Raw genomic sequence first — 15179 nt, forward strand, 5'->3', positions numbered from 1 at the left:
TCCTTCCTTCGTTCATTCCTTCGTTCCTTTGTTCCTTCCTTCCTTCCTTCCTTTCTTCTTTCCCTCCCTCAGTTTAAGAGAATAGTATGAGAGGCTAGCATACAAAGTGATAAGTTTCATCACAGTGTCCTCCCAGACATGCCCCCTTCCCTTCTCCAGCTTGTCCCCCACTTTTTAATCACAATTACTTTCTCCTCCCCTAAGGTTTAGTTTCTTTTTATTTTATTATGGTTTTATTATTCCTCTGATAATTTTATGTGATGTATTTTGATCATGTCCGTATCCTGTTCCTTCTCCTAACTACTCCCAAATTCATCCCCACTTTCTGAATCCCCCAACTTTGTGTCCTCTTTAAAAAAAAAAACAAAAACTAATCCAACTGGTGTTGCCCACAGCTTCCCGAATATGGGACCATCCGCAGGAACATGTGTAGTAGGAGCTGCAGGCTGCATTCCTGCCGCCCAGCTCCTGGCCGCCAGCTAACTTATGCCCCAGAATAACAACACACAAATTGTATTCATTTAAACACTGCTTGGCCCATTAGTTCTAGCCTCTTAATGGCTAATTCTCACAATCTTGCCTAACCCATATTTAGTAATCTGCGTATCACCAGTCTTACCGGGAAAGATTCAGCATGTCTGACCTGGTGGCTGGCTGCATCGTGTCTGCCCGGGAGAGGGGAACATGGCATCTGAGCTCACTTTCTCTTCCTCCCAGCATTCTGTTCTGTTTACTCCACCCACCTATGTACTAACCTATTAGGCCAAGCAGTTTCTTTATTAATTAATCAATGACCTTCCTCCATCAAACATGCCCTTTGCTACATGCAGTAAGTTTTGTCCTAAAAAATTTGAAGCTCTGCTGAAGAAGAAGAACAATCACCCCTCCACTCATTACCTTTTCCTTAGTCTTTGGACCACCACGCTCATTGCCTTGTAACCCCTCCCCCATTGCCCCTTCCTTAATCTTTGGACTACTATGCTCATTGCCCTATAGCCCCCCAACCCCCATTACCCCTTCCTTAGTCTTTGGACCACCACCCTCGTTGCCCTGCAGTGGGAAGTATCTGGGCCAGGGCAATGTATCCTTCCTTGTAGCTCTGGTTAGCTGAGAAGGTCTCTGTTACCCCAGTAGGTATTATGACCTTAAGCTAAACCTACAGCCACCTGTGAGGCAAAACTCTGGAACAGCCTGCGAATTTGTCCACGGGCTTTGTCATTATGGTGAGTTGCTGGCTCCAGCCGTCACTATCTGCTGATCTGCCTGGCTCCATTTCTAACCATGATGGGTGAACGTCAAGACCAGGCTATAGGTCGGACATTCTTCAGCCAAGTTCACCAGTGAGGGAAATATGGGGGATTCAGTTACTTTCTCTGAGTTTTTAGGCAGTCATTGATTAGAACAACAGCAACAAATAACGGGGAAAAGTCCCCACCATGATGCGTAGTCCATCATAGTCTTTTTCCCTCAGCAGGCTGCATACATTGTGCAGGGCAGCAGGACCCTCTGTCTCGGGGGACTAATGGGACTGCCACCGATGTCTGCACTTCATCTTAATTTAAATATTGCTTCATAATAGGCTTTCCTTTCAATGTCCATTTAGGCCTTAATGATACAGTCACTCTTCATTGCACAGGGATTTAGCAGAGTGAAAATTGAAAGAATTGATAGGTGTAGCTGTTTATTCAGTGTGCAGTAGCCATTGACTAAAGAAGGAATGTATAGACCCCCCCCCCCTCCGCTGATGTTCTAATGGAGGTGATCCCTTGTTTGTTCGTCTTTTGATATATTTTACCTGTTTTTCTCTCCTGTAGTTCTTGTATGTTGCTCCTCTCTGAAAGTGACTGCGGTGACCATGTTGTTGCCTTCAAGCCCACTAGTTGCTAGGAGACATGATTTCTGAGTCTAGTTCCCCACCCTCCCAACCCCAGCGACTTAGTTCAGCTCTCTGCCACACCACGGTAGAGAAACCACTGATGCAGTTTTCCTTAGGTTCCTCAGTCGCATCTGCTGTTTCTTTCAGGGCTCCAGCAGAGAACGCTTATCTCAAGAGTCCCTGTGCTACAGAGCAGGTTAGCCTAGTGATCATCTTCCATTTGACCCAGGGTTGAACACATGGTTGCCACTTGTTAAGTGGGAGTAGAGATCACTTAACCAACCTGGTCCTCGGCAGTCTCAGATTTAGGATGGGGATAATATCACCCTCTCCATTACCCAATCCTACAGTGCATTGCAAGAATCCGTGTGAGCATCCCAGACTGTCTTAGTTTCCGTTCACGCTGAATGCATCACTCACTTGTAAGCCCCATCAGTTCCAAAGTAGCCATTTTTAATTCCTCTTCCTCTTGTGGTGCTGACCTTGTGTTTCAAATGGGGGGGGGGCTCCCATGCTCCACACATTTTTGCTTATCTAAATGATATTTTATTTCTGTGACTGACTGGTCACAGTTGCTCTGGAAATCTAACACCAATTCTGGAATTTTTCAGACGAATCTTCTTCTAATAGTGAGCGATGGAAGCAGGAGGTCCCTGGTGGAGGAAAACTCTTTTGTTTGGGTCTTAACCCTCAGCATTGGCTGCTGGCTGCTCAGCTTTTCTGCATCGCTGTGTGATCCAACTGCTTTTCAGGCCCACTATTTTTTTTTCCTGACTTTTAAAAATATATCTCTAAAATGTTATGAGACCATTTGCTCAACCCTTTGAGGTCTTTGAGGGATTAGTTAATTGATTATTTTAAATGCTTTGAAGCTGGCAGGGTGTTCAGTAAGGAAGGCAGGCTAAACAGCTTTAGCAGGTTCCCTGGGAGCACAGAACACAGCAAACGGCCCTTCTAATTTGCTTTGGTATCTAATGGCACTTGCTTATTGTGTAACCTGCCCCATTAGGATGAGCTAGACTGTGATTATATTTAAAGCATGACCTGGGAAAAGGCTCTAAATCCGAAAGAGTGTTTGGAAAATGGCGAAAGCTTTCATCCAATGGTGCTGCAGATTCTGGAGTCACGTGGGTTTCTCTGATTTAGGAAAAGCTTTGTAAAGAACAAATTATTTAAGAGTCTATTTAGGATCAGGGTCTGGGCATGGTCACCATGGTTCCCAGCTCGAGACCCACAGGTGAGAAAGAGGCAGCTATCCCTCAAAGGGGTTTTGTTATCAGCACTTCCCTGATGCGAGTTCCTTGGCCTATATGTTTCGAGATAGTGCCCATATCTGACTTTTCTCCAAATATTTCCATATAGGAGAAATAGATGGCCACAACTGTTTGTTAGGAAGAAAGTAATTGAGGAAACCCCTGAAGCGGCCATGAGTAGGCTTGGATGTGTAGATGGACTTGGCACTGTGGCAGGGTCACTCTGGAAGGGAGACCCATGGGGATAATGGACAAGCATCTAGGGTCTCCTTTTCAGAACAGACTGAAACTTGCTTCTTTATCTTGTATTGTATGTTCTTTTCATTGTTGCGGAAAGAAAGCTAGCAGAAGCGTGTTAGTGGAGAATGGGATTTTTCTGACTCATGGTTACCGAGAGATTTCAGTTCACTGTGGAGAAGGCACGGTAGAACAGCTTCCTGGATGAGGGGTGTATAGAGAACAAAGGGTGAAACTAGAGCGAGTATCGCTTCCAAGACCCCAAATGACCTCCTTCTTAAGACAGCACCACTAACCAAAAGCCAAATATATGAGCATGTGGTAGCCATTTCATACACAAACCATATATAGACACAAACCTCTATATAGTAAAGATCTTCTCTCATAAGCTCGCAGGGGAAGGCGTCTTGTGTATGTGTGTATGGCACAGCTTTAAGTTGTAGTATGTTTTACTATAGATGAGCACAGTGTACTGTACTCTTGTACACAGAGACTGTCCTAATAGTAAAACTCAGCCCAGCTCTTGACTCTTGCCTTTTTCTTAGAAGGAAGCAACCAGAGATGACGTCTGCCTTTCTGTGAACAGTCAACTTGCACATGCTCATTTTCTAGACAGTGATCAGGAAAGATACCTGGGTCCTGACTTTGGGATGTTTAAAACCAAAGACTTTGAAAGGCAGAATCTCTGATGAGGACAATCAGCCTGGTTCTTTATTATCCTTATTAATGTTTATCAAGAGTGGGAACTGGGGTGACTGTCCAGTCAGTTCTGCAGTTACAGGTTCAAAATGACTTGCTGGGAACCTTTGCTTGGCTCCACTATCACCTTTCAAACAAAACCAGAAGCAGCAGCAACAGCAACACCAGTCAATCCGGGAACCTGCCTTTCGTACTCTACTGGTGTGGTCTGAGTGAGAATGGCCCCCACAGGCCACATGTTTGAGTCATTGGTCCTCTGTTGATGGAATTAGGAGGTGTGGCCCTGTTGGAAGTGTGTCACTGGCAGTGGGCTTTGAGGTTTCAAAGTTATTTTGAAAGTTTCCCCAATTATCTCTCTGCCACTTACTTTTGAACAAGGACGTAAGTTCTCAGCTACTGCCTCAGCACCATCCCTGCCTGACTGCTGCTGTACTCCACTTGAATGCTCATGGACTCAAACCCTCTAGTACCACGAGCCCCAATTAAACACTTGGCTTTGGGAGTAGCCTTGGCCATAGTGCTTTGTCAGTCACAGCTGTTGAAAAGTAGCTGAGACCGTAACTAATAGACCTACTCAAAAGCTCGGAGCCTGATCCATCAGCTACAGTATATGGATATCCCTAATAACATATTCTTCTGAGGCAGTGTTCTTTTTTTCTTCAACAATTCAATAAAACTCAAAATTCAGAAACATGAGGCATATCCTTCTAGCGGCCTCCCCATACAGATCAGTTAGAAGACACGTCTCTGGAAGGTCTGGAGGAAGGATGAGGTTGAGGGTTGGGACTGAGAGCTAGGCCCACTGAAGTTCATGTCTATTCTGGATCAGCTGACCACCCATGTGACTGAGGGGCTTTTGAATCTCCAAGCCCACCTTGGCCAGCCACTTCCTTCTCTGGCTTCTCCCTGTGATAATCAAGGAAAGTTCTTGCAGGATTTTTTTTTGGATAGTTTATTATTCCTTCCTAAGTGTCATTTGGTGGTCAAATACTGGGCGTCAAGGCTTGCTAAGCTGACTGGATCCTTAGTGTCACTGAGGAGTCTCTGGAGGGATTTATGATCCTGGATTGGTGGGTGGCTTTGTGGCATAGAATTCCTGCACACAGTGAACATTTTCCCATGGTCTGAAGTGAACCCTGAGATAACTTCAGATTTTTTTTGTTCTGTTTCAGTATACAGTGCACAGAGAATAGATTTAGTCCTAGATCCACATCCAATGCCAAATCCGACATTCTGCCCTGAATGGTATTACCCAGAATTCCGGTGGGGATGCAAGGTAGATTCCACTGTGAAATCCCCTTTGACTCCCTAAAACATACCAGCTCTACATTTCTGTCTTTCATCTCGTGACATTTTCTAGGCTGCTGCTCCATGGCACTTTGGTCATCTCTATGGTGGTGAACCTCTTCTGGCTGCTTCTCCCGAATGTGGCTCTTACCTGCCCACTGGGAACTAGCTCGCTGAGCCCAAGAGGTCTTCAGGTCACATAGCTGCCAGAATCAGATAGCCTATGGTGTTCTGTCTCCTAGAGACTGTAATTGTGTGGTTTTTCTCCCCAGGAATTCATTCAATCCCTCATCAAGCCAACATACAAAATGATTCAGGAGAGAAAAGTCAGAACCCTTTGTAGCATAAAAGTGTACAAGAGAAGTTATCCTGAAAAGATGAAAGTGTAGAAGAGAAGTTATCCTGAAAAGAGGTCACATCAGGAAATCAAAGAGTCAGGACTCCTTGTAATGATTCTAGCTGTCATATGCAAAGCATGGGAACTCAACAGTTATTTAGATTTTAAGAAGAAATACATCTTTTTTTGTGACTAGGGTCTGAGGTCAATGTGTAAAGAAGAAGAATCGAAGATAAAGTACCCATAAAGAAAGTCCCTTAACTTTCACATAAACTAGGTATGCATAACTGTATTTACAAGTGTCACAGTGAATATTTTTCAGCATTATTTTTTCAGTAAAAATAACACCCTGCACACAGTTGTCAAAGCAAAACACTGTGTATTTGACTAACTGCTAAAAGCCATTGACTCTTGTTTATGATCCATTCAGTATCAAAATATAGATCTTCAAATCCCATAATCCCATGGAACCCAGAAACATGTTCACACTAGGGGAGGCTCGAACACTGAAGCCCACGAATGAGAAAAGGTGGTGTGTCCGCCCTTTAATGCACTAGACGAGGCAATGAACCCTCATCGGTTTTTTGAATACTTATAAGTATTAGCTATTCCAATTAATTATTTCAGCACCAGCGCGTGTTTCCATACTTGGTGTATGGAAAGCAAATGGGCACAAAGTGGACAAGTGGCCGCTGGCACGCTTAGACAGTGACCGGGTAGGCGTTGGGATCCATGGCTCTGTTCTCCTAACCAAGATCACACTGTTTAAATGGCCCTTCCTTTTCCCTCTGGGATGAGTGGAATTTTCCAATGTACTGCATTGTACCTTCTTCTATCACAGATATCGAGCTGTACTGAAAAGCATACAGAGCCGCGTGAAGAGACTGGTGGTCCCCAGAAGTCTCCATCCTAGACCCATGAGGCCTTTGTTTATTAACACATACCTCACCTTGATTTTTGTTCCCATAAACCAATGTCACAGACAGCTTTTCTGTGCAAAATCTAAATGGTAATTTGCGTGCATGTGTGTATGTGTGTGTGTGTTTATGCTGTGTTGGGAGGTCAGAAGACAACCTGGGGGCTTGATTCTTTCCTTCTATCATGTATGTATAAGGGATGACACTCCCTATTGAGCCATCTTGCCAGCCGACACCCCTTCCTTTAAAGGGCTAGTTGGTGGCTGCATATATCACTGCATAATGCTACAATGTATATTTGTATGTTTCCCCATAGGCGAAGGCTGTAGTTAAATCTTTAGCCAAGTTCTACTCTTATAAACACTGCAGCTAACCTGCTCAATTGTCCTGGACTTTCTCTGGTTTGGTTTTTGGCTGTAAGTCTTTAATCTACATGGAATTTATTTTGTCCAGCAGGTAAGGTAGGGATTACAGTGATTTCTCGAATTTCCTCATTCTAATGATTACCCATCTGAAGAGATCCTCTCTAGACACCCAAGTAAACACAGGGCGTCTGTTACAGAAATACGTTGCAGTTGTCATAAGCCAGGATCTGTGTGGTGAGAAACAGCACAGCAGGTAGCATGCCAGGGAGGGGGAGCCACCCCACATAGCAGGCCCAAGCAGTGTGGGCTGGAGGGGGACTTCCACTTGGAGGTAGCATTGCCGGGAATTTTAATTAGCAAGATTACCGGATGGCTGGTTGTGAAGGTGGGGGAATTGGGGACCCCTGCTTGCTCGTTGTAATTCAGAGCTGCATATCAGAGTGTCTAGTTAGATCTCTCTTTTGAAAGGTCAACCAATAAAATTGTGGTGTGTGTCATTCAAGGTCTAGGAGTCACTCTGCTATAAACTTGGTGAGTTTTTAAATGTTTAAAATCACCCTGCTCGTTTCCGTGTCTCACGTCTCATAGCTCGTGTCTTTTAGTAACCTTTGCTAGACTGAGGTCCTGGCAGATTGTCACACACAGGAGCTCTAAGCTGCATCAGCAGCTGCAGTAATTCTAAACTGCACACGCATGGGCATGCACACACAAACACAAATGCACACACGCATGCGCACACACATGCACACACACGCACACACGTGCACGCATACATACACATACATGAATGCACATGCGTGCACACACATACACCTGTTGTTGGTCTTCCCCATTTCCTGGCTTGTTGGGACTTCTCCCCTCTCCAGGCTTACTCTCAGGGAAGCCAGCTTTTTCTCACTCTTATCCAGAAAATACTGTTTGTGCTCCGAGCCTCCCATCCTGCAACCTTTACCCTTCCAGCCTCAACTAAGGTGCTTGACTCAACAAAAGGCCCATCTAGGTTTTTCTCTAACAGAACCTATCATCTTTGGAATACAATTTTGGCACTGAAAAGCATTCTCCTAAGATCTATTGTATATTTCTTCCATGGAGAAACTAATTCTATCCAGGCACTCCTCGAGGCATAGCTGCCGAGAAAGGCTCTTTTCTTCCCGCGTCGTTAGAGAATCCCTTTGCTGTTGGATGCTTGTGTGAGGACAGGCAAGCAGGACATGTGGAGGACTTTAACCAGCAGGTGCACATCAGGGCCTCCTCGTCAGCCTCCCGGCTCTTCACAGCACTCTGGCGGGCATGTTGGGGACAACATCACTGATATTTACAGAAACGGAACCATTTGCCATTCAGTAGCAGAAAGAGTGTGTAACCAACACCAGGTGAGTGCCATCTTCCGGGCTACTGAGGGTGTCTGCCACAAACCGGATTTGGAGAATAAAGAAACATCAGATTTTTTTTTTCAGGAGGCATTTCCCTTTGCTGTCATCCCATTGAAATATCAGCGAGTGTTCTGTTTCTCCTGCAGTAGAAAGTCAAGCCTCAGTTGAGAGAGGCTTCTATCCAGTGCTCTTATTTCCTTGCTAAGGAGTCTGAATTTCCCCCCAGTAATGTCTATTTTTATGCACAGTGATTCTCAATTGGTGAGAAAATGATGATCATATAATCTCTTTCCCTCCTAGTTGCTGAGTGATTAGCCTCATTTGCTGTGAGTTCCACTTCATGGCCGTGAAATGACGCCTCTCTCCGACTCTGGCTAAGCATGTCGGCTTGATGGCTTTGACCTTTTCCTTGAAAACAAGGGAGATGAAGAGATGTGACATGTGTGCAAATTGTTACTCAAGTGGGTTATTTTGGCCAACAACTCAAAATACATGTTTCGTAAGAAGGCTAAAGGCACCCCCGGAGTGTCTCCTGTTGGAGGTTTTTTAAGGCATTTAAGAGTCTGGCCATTTTTAGGAAGGGAAGATTTAAAGGAATTAATACATTTGCATCCTGAATGACAAGGTGTGTGAGGAAACACATTGCAGATGCTCTAGGTGTTCTCTGTGACACCCTGAAACTCGCTTCATCCGTGCTGTGACAGGCATCGCTTCCTTTGCCCTTATCTGGGATAACTGGCAAATTTAGATTCCTAGCATTTCAGTGACTGCAAGGGTGTATAAATGTCTCAGCGAATCCATTTAAATGGTGTTCTGGGTTTGGTCAGGGGTCTCACTGTAGTAATTTGCAGGTGTGACCGATATTAACTTATAAATTTCTCATGACTGGTCCTTTGTTGATTTCAGGCTTCCTCCTGTTCGATAATGATTGCTCAGCAAGCATATTTTGCTTTCTCTCTCTGCAGGCCCTTTATTGCTTTGAGATGTGCCTATGTGTGTGTGTGTGTGTGTGTGTGTGTGTTTTCTAATAGTACTACCGGAGACAATATTTCCCACTAGGGCACATTAATATTAGAGTTGTTTCTAACTTGACACATTTCTGTCATTACTTGGCTAGGTTTTATTTACATCTATCTCTATCTATCTATCTATCTATCTATCTATCTATCTATCTATCTATCTATCTATCTATCTATCTATCATCTATCTCTCTATCATCTATCTATCTGTCTGTCTGTTTATCATCTATCTATCTATCTATCTATCTATCTATCTATCTATCATCTATCTATCTCTATCTATCTATCTATCTATCTATCTATCTATCTATCTATCTATCTATCTATCTATCATCTATCTATCGTCTATCTATCTCCTGTGTATGCATGTATGTAACACAGTACAGGTATAACAGACAGAAGACATCCTGCAGGAGTCAGTTCTCTCCTTCCATCCTTGGGTACTGGGGATGAAATTCAGGTCTTTAGGCTTGGTGGCAGCACCTTTTCCTGCTCAGCTCTCTGACTGATCCCTTGACTGTGTTTCTCTTAGTGCAGCTGATTTAGACTATGTTTGACTGGATAGGCAATGATCAGATAATGATGACAGTGTGGGCCTGTCACATTTACCATTGCCCGATTATATAGGTTTCAGTGTTTGCTATTAGAGTGGGTTTAAAGACCAGCCTGATATCACTCATCTGGTGGGATAATGGAACTGATAGCAATGTGTGAATGGATAAAAATTATTAACAGTCAGGTCTTTCCTATTTATGTGATTGAGAATGATGCTTTCACTTTCAGACATGAGAGCATGGTCTTTCACACCATGTAATGTTGTTCCCTATCACCAAAACTCTAAACTTGGTTACATACAGTTGCGTTTCTAGTCGGGTTTGAGTTCATTTTATAGACTTGAAAAAGTTGGCATTGTGTGGTAAGATGACACTGGACTCCTAATTGTCACAGTTCTATAAAGTATGTGCTTCTATTAGCTGTATGTTCAGAAAGATGGGCCTAACTACAGAGATCTCAATTCACTCATCTGAGATTGTCCAGCCAGAAAATGACAGAGCTAAGATTTGATTGTATGTAGAGTTGCCAGATCAGGGAAACACACACACACACAGACACACACACAATGATATATCTCCAATGCTTGCCCATTTCTGTGATATCTTGGCAATACACTACATTTTATTGTTTATGTGAAACACAAATTTAAATGCATGCCTTGGATGGCATCTGGCGATATTAGACTTTAGAGCCCATTTATGCTAATTATGCCTAAAATCTAGGCTCAGCTGATGAGCATTGGATGTACATTTTGGGTCAATTCCTTTCTTTATCTACCCAAATATCTATTTGCGAAATGATTCTTCTATTCAAGAGGTCATATTTTCTATCTATGATCGTGGGAATGTGTAAATTAGAAAACATGTATATTTAATTCAGTCAAAGATTAGTAAAACATGGTTTGGCACCTATCATTAGGTATCATAGGTATTTAATTTTATATTTCTGCTCTCCGTGGAGCTCAACTACACACTACTCTGTAGAGAAGGAAACCTGAATCCTAGAGTCTAAAAGTCCATCTGTAATGCAGGTCTAACCACAGGTGGACTATAGTCCAGCCCTCACCTTTCTCTATTGGTTGTCAGAGCTGTCACTCTTTGAAATTCTACAAGTCCAGTGGGGAAACTGCAAGCACACCAAGAAAGGAGGAAGTGCAGAAGCCCTCGACTCTGTATTTTGTGTGCTACAGTTGTGAGACCTGGTGCTGGCAAGATGGAGTTTATCTGGTAATGAAGTCACTACAAGGTTACTTCCATCTGAGAACTGTGTTGTTGGAATCCAAACCAGTGTTATAATTAACATGTACTGTAGACTTCTCATTTGAAATCTGGGAGCAGAGCATGAAATCTGCTTTACATCTGGTGTCTGTCAGGTTTTGTGGGTTTTTTTTCCAGCTGACCCAGCTATATTTGTACTTGATAAATTTACACTATTTAAAAAGGCTTCAAATGGGCAAAGCTTTATTTTGATACTGTTGGAAATCTTTTGTAAACAAAGAGAACTTCAGGACTCAAAGGAATAATATCACTTAATTGTCAAATTCAATGCAGTGGGATTTATAATGTGTCAGCCGGCCATCAGACTCAAGTGAATCGAGAGTTACCTAGTTGCACTTGGACCTGAAAATCTCTGTGGTAGCAGCATACCTACTGGGCCACTTGACCTGTGAGGAATTAATACCAGCGGCGGCACAGTGTTCTGGGGGTGCAACCCTGTTGCCCAGCTAAACTAGAGAAGGCTGTGGGGTGCACTTTTATGGCTAATGCAAATTAGCAGATAGCTGTGGGAATAAAGTTCGCTCCTTGATCTATAACAGGAGATAGCTAGTCAGCAAGACTTCGTCTCAGGCTGTAATTAGTTTCTTCATTAAGACGGCGGAACTCAATGACACAGCTGCATGAGGTGCCATTGAAAGCTACCTGAGCATATGGTGGAAGGAGAATGTAGATTTAGCTTCTGAAAGTGAATTCCAAAAAGCCTGGTGCTGTGCTCTTATTTTGTGCCCCATAGTGATTCCCTGGAGGAGTGAGGGATGCTGAGCGAACCCCACTCCAGACCTTTCAGCACGCATCGACTTTATGTGCAGGAGGATTCGTTTCTTTGAATGTTACACATAGTACATAAAGATAGACATAACACATTCTGCATGAAAAGAATGAAGAATTTCAGACTAGCAAGACACGAGTCCCATGCTCACTATCAACAATCTGTTCTGTTCTTCTGTTTCCAGTATTAGGAACCTAATAAAGTTTTGTCTTTTCTTAGAGGCATACACACACACACGCACACGCACACGCACACGCACACGCACACACACACACACACACACACACACACACACAAATATGTGCCTGCATCTATACACAGGTATATCTATAACTACTGTTGTGTCTAACTCTTGCAGGGATTAAGGCTAATCACTCATGTATGGAAAGTTTGACCTTGCTTGTGAAATGTAAGCCCTTAGATATAGAGAGGCCCTGAAACCTGTTTGTACGGTAAAAGCAAACCTGACTTCAGATGGCAACTATATTTTGTAAAGTTGAAGGTCTGTAGAGCACCTGACGTATAAATCTGATGCCTACATGCAAGTAGGTGTAGAAGAATCAAATCTTCCATGTTAGAAGGCGAGCCCAGGAGATGAGGGCATAGATTGAAAGGTAACAAAACAAAACTCACTTTGCTCCAAATCATTTTTATTTCTTTTTATATTCTTTGTGTGTGATCTAGAAACAGTCTAAACAAACATGTGAAGTCTAAGCAGAGGGACAGGCAGTTGTGGATGGGACAGATAGCCCCCAACTTTGCTCAATAATGGCAATTGATTTACTCTCCAATTACTGCCCAATGCAATTTATGGGCTGAGCTGTGTCCTTATAACACTGTGGTCTTTCCATCCTGTGACTCAGTCCAGCCTGATAGATGACAGTGAGACACACCCCTTCCAGCACGACAGAGGTGTTGAACTGGAAGGGCTTTGAGAGTCAGCCCAGTGAGATGATTGGCATTGCTCTTCCTTGGGAGTGAGACTGTGAAGGAGCTGTCTTTCCTGTGGAGTGGCTTTCTATCTAATGTAATATTGTTCAACTGCATGTACGTGTGTTGCTTTCCTAAACATTGGCCTCCCATTTCCAGGAATACGAACCTGTTTCGGTGTAGAATCTCATGGTTACTGTGGTTCTGAGTGAGAGGAAGGAAGTCAACAGTGAAGGGGAACCTCAGGCTCTCAGGCTCCCGTCTTCAACCATGTCAGGGATTAGTGAGCTGAGGAAATGCTCCTGAGGATGAGGTGTGACGCTCTCTTCTTGTCAGAGATACTCTGCCCCAAGTCAGCCAATCTATAGTCTGAATTGATGGATCTATCAACGATTTAGTGAAGACAAAAATAAAAGACACTGGCAGCTGGCATCTTCCAGAGACTGATCTATGAGAGCTGAGAGGGAGCCTTGGGGAGTCACATGACACAGGGCTGTCTTGTTTTCCAGACTTCCATAGCCTCTGGTGACAGAAAGAGCCCTGAAGATAGGAATGAGCTACATGGAAACACCCACTGAGGTGTGAGGAATATAGGCCCTGGCCTGACTGTAATTATAGCCCGCGTTAGTCTCATGACTATATTGACAAAGAGAATAACCAGTCGTTCTCTGACAATCTAGGGACAACTGTGCTATTTTTAAATGTATTTATTTGATTTTATTGTTTATCCTTTCGGAGTGGGGATGGAAGCAGGAGAGTCTGCTTCCTCTGGGATTGCACTGATCTGACCTCTGGTGTCTAGACTGTTAGGACCTTTGCAGCAGGAGATGGTGAAGGGTGTTCCTCCCTGGAAAGCAGGCTTGCTAAGGCATACCTGCTGACTGACTCCTGATGACCCAACCTTCTGCTGACAGAAGTGGATGAAGAAGAAGTAAAAGCTATGATCTCTGCCTTTGTGAGCTTTATAGTCCTTTTGAGGAAACAAGAGGAAGTACTATTTGTTTATGATTACGTTCCGCCAGGTACCAGTTATTAACTATGCTAGAAGCAATATCTAATAAACAGGACAGAGGCGACTCTGCTTTCATGGAGATTGTGCTCAGATGAATTACTTCGTTCTACTCTAGTTGTCTACCCAAATCCCCCCGCCTTCTTCCTGAAATTACTTTCTTTTAAACCAATGAAGAATAGAACAGAATTAAACAAGGGCCTGTCGTGTTAGAGCTCTGTTAATTTTACAAGATGGTTTCAGCACATTTACTAGTGTCTGGTGAAGAATCGCGATAATTAAAATTCAGCTATGCTAATTAAAACAAATGAACGAAGTCTGTTTAATGTCCCCTTTCTCACAATTTTTAATTTCCTTTTTGCTTACTCCTTCCTTTGTGGAATTCTGCAATCCTCACTGGGGTTTCCTGTCATTGGGGAAATGCATGAAGTTATGTGTCGCAAGGGCCTTCAGGAATTCTGGAGCGGCGATGCTTGAGCAAACATGTTTTCCCTTGCCTCAGTGCCCCATGCTAATGAATTTAAACTGGCGTGTATTCTGAAATTCAGCCCTTCGCCAGACATTCTGACAAGTGTTTACTTTCTCAATATTCTAGAATTAAAACTAAGTTGCTTATGTTTATTTTCCCCCAAGTCATTTTGAGAAGAAACGCCGTATTTTTAATACCAAGTCAACTAAATCTAAACTACAAGAAGATGCATAATAAGAAAGAAGTCACTCCACAATGTCAGCTCCCCGCTGGGCTCTGGCCTGAGGTTGGTCTGTCTTTCTATCATTTCCACATCTGCAAATTTCAGGCAGGAACATGTGACGATGCTTTGTTTGTGCTCTAACAAATAAACTTTGCCTGAAGATCAGCCACACTTGTTAGCCATAGAGGCTAGGCAGTGGTGGTACATACCTTTAATCCCAGCACTTGGGAGACAGAGGCTGACAGATCTCTGTGAGTTCAAGGCCACCTGGGCCATTACTGCCTGGTTCTGTTTCTCTTTTAGACTAGATCAATGCTGAGTAGACCAAGGTAGGTTTTTTTTTTAATTATTTTAAGCTAATATACAAAACCATAAACATCCTATACACTGATAGCATGCTCCGTGATGCTGCACTACATGAATGCACTATGTAACTGTCAAATCAGGTTAAACACATCTGTCTCCTCTCACATCATTTACAGCAAAGGCATTAAAGACTGTTCTAGCACAGGAGTCTCTGTACAAACTGCCCTGCGTTGACAGTTGAGAATGAATAGAGATGACTTACATCTTTGGTCCCTCAC

This window comes from Microtus pennsylvanicus, chromosome 12 (assembly GCF_037038515.1).
Source record: "Microtus pennsylvanicus isolate mMicPen1 chromosome 12, mMicPen1.hap1, whole genome shotgun sequence".
NCBI lineage: Eukaryota > Metazoa > Chordata > Mammalia > Rodentia > Cricetidae > Microtus > Microtus pennsylvanicus.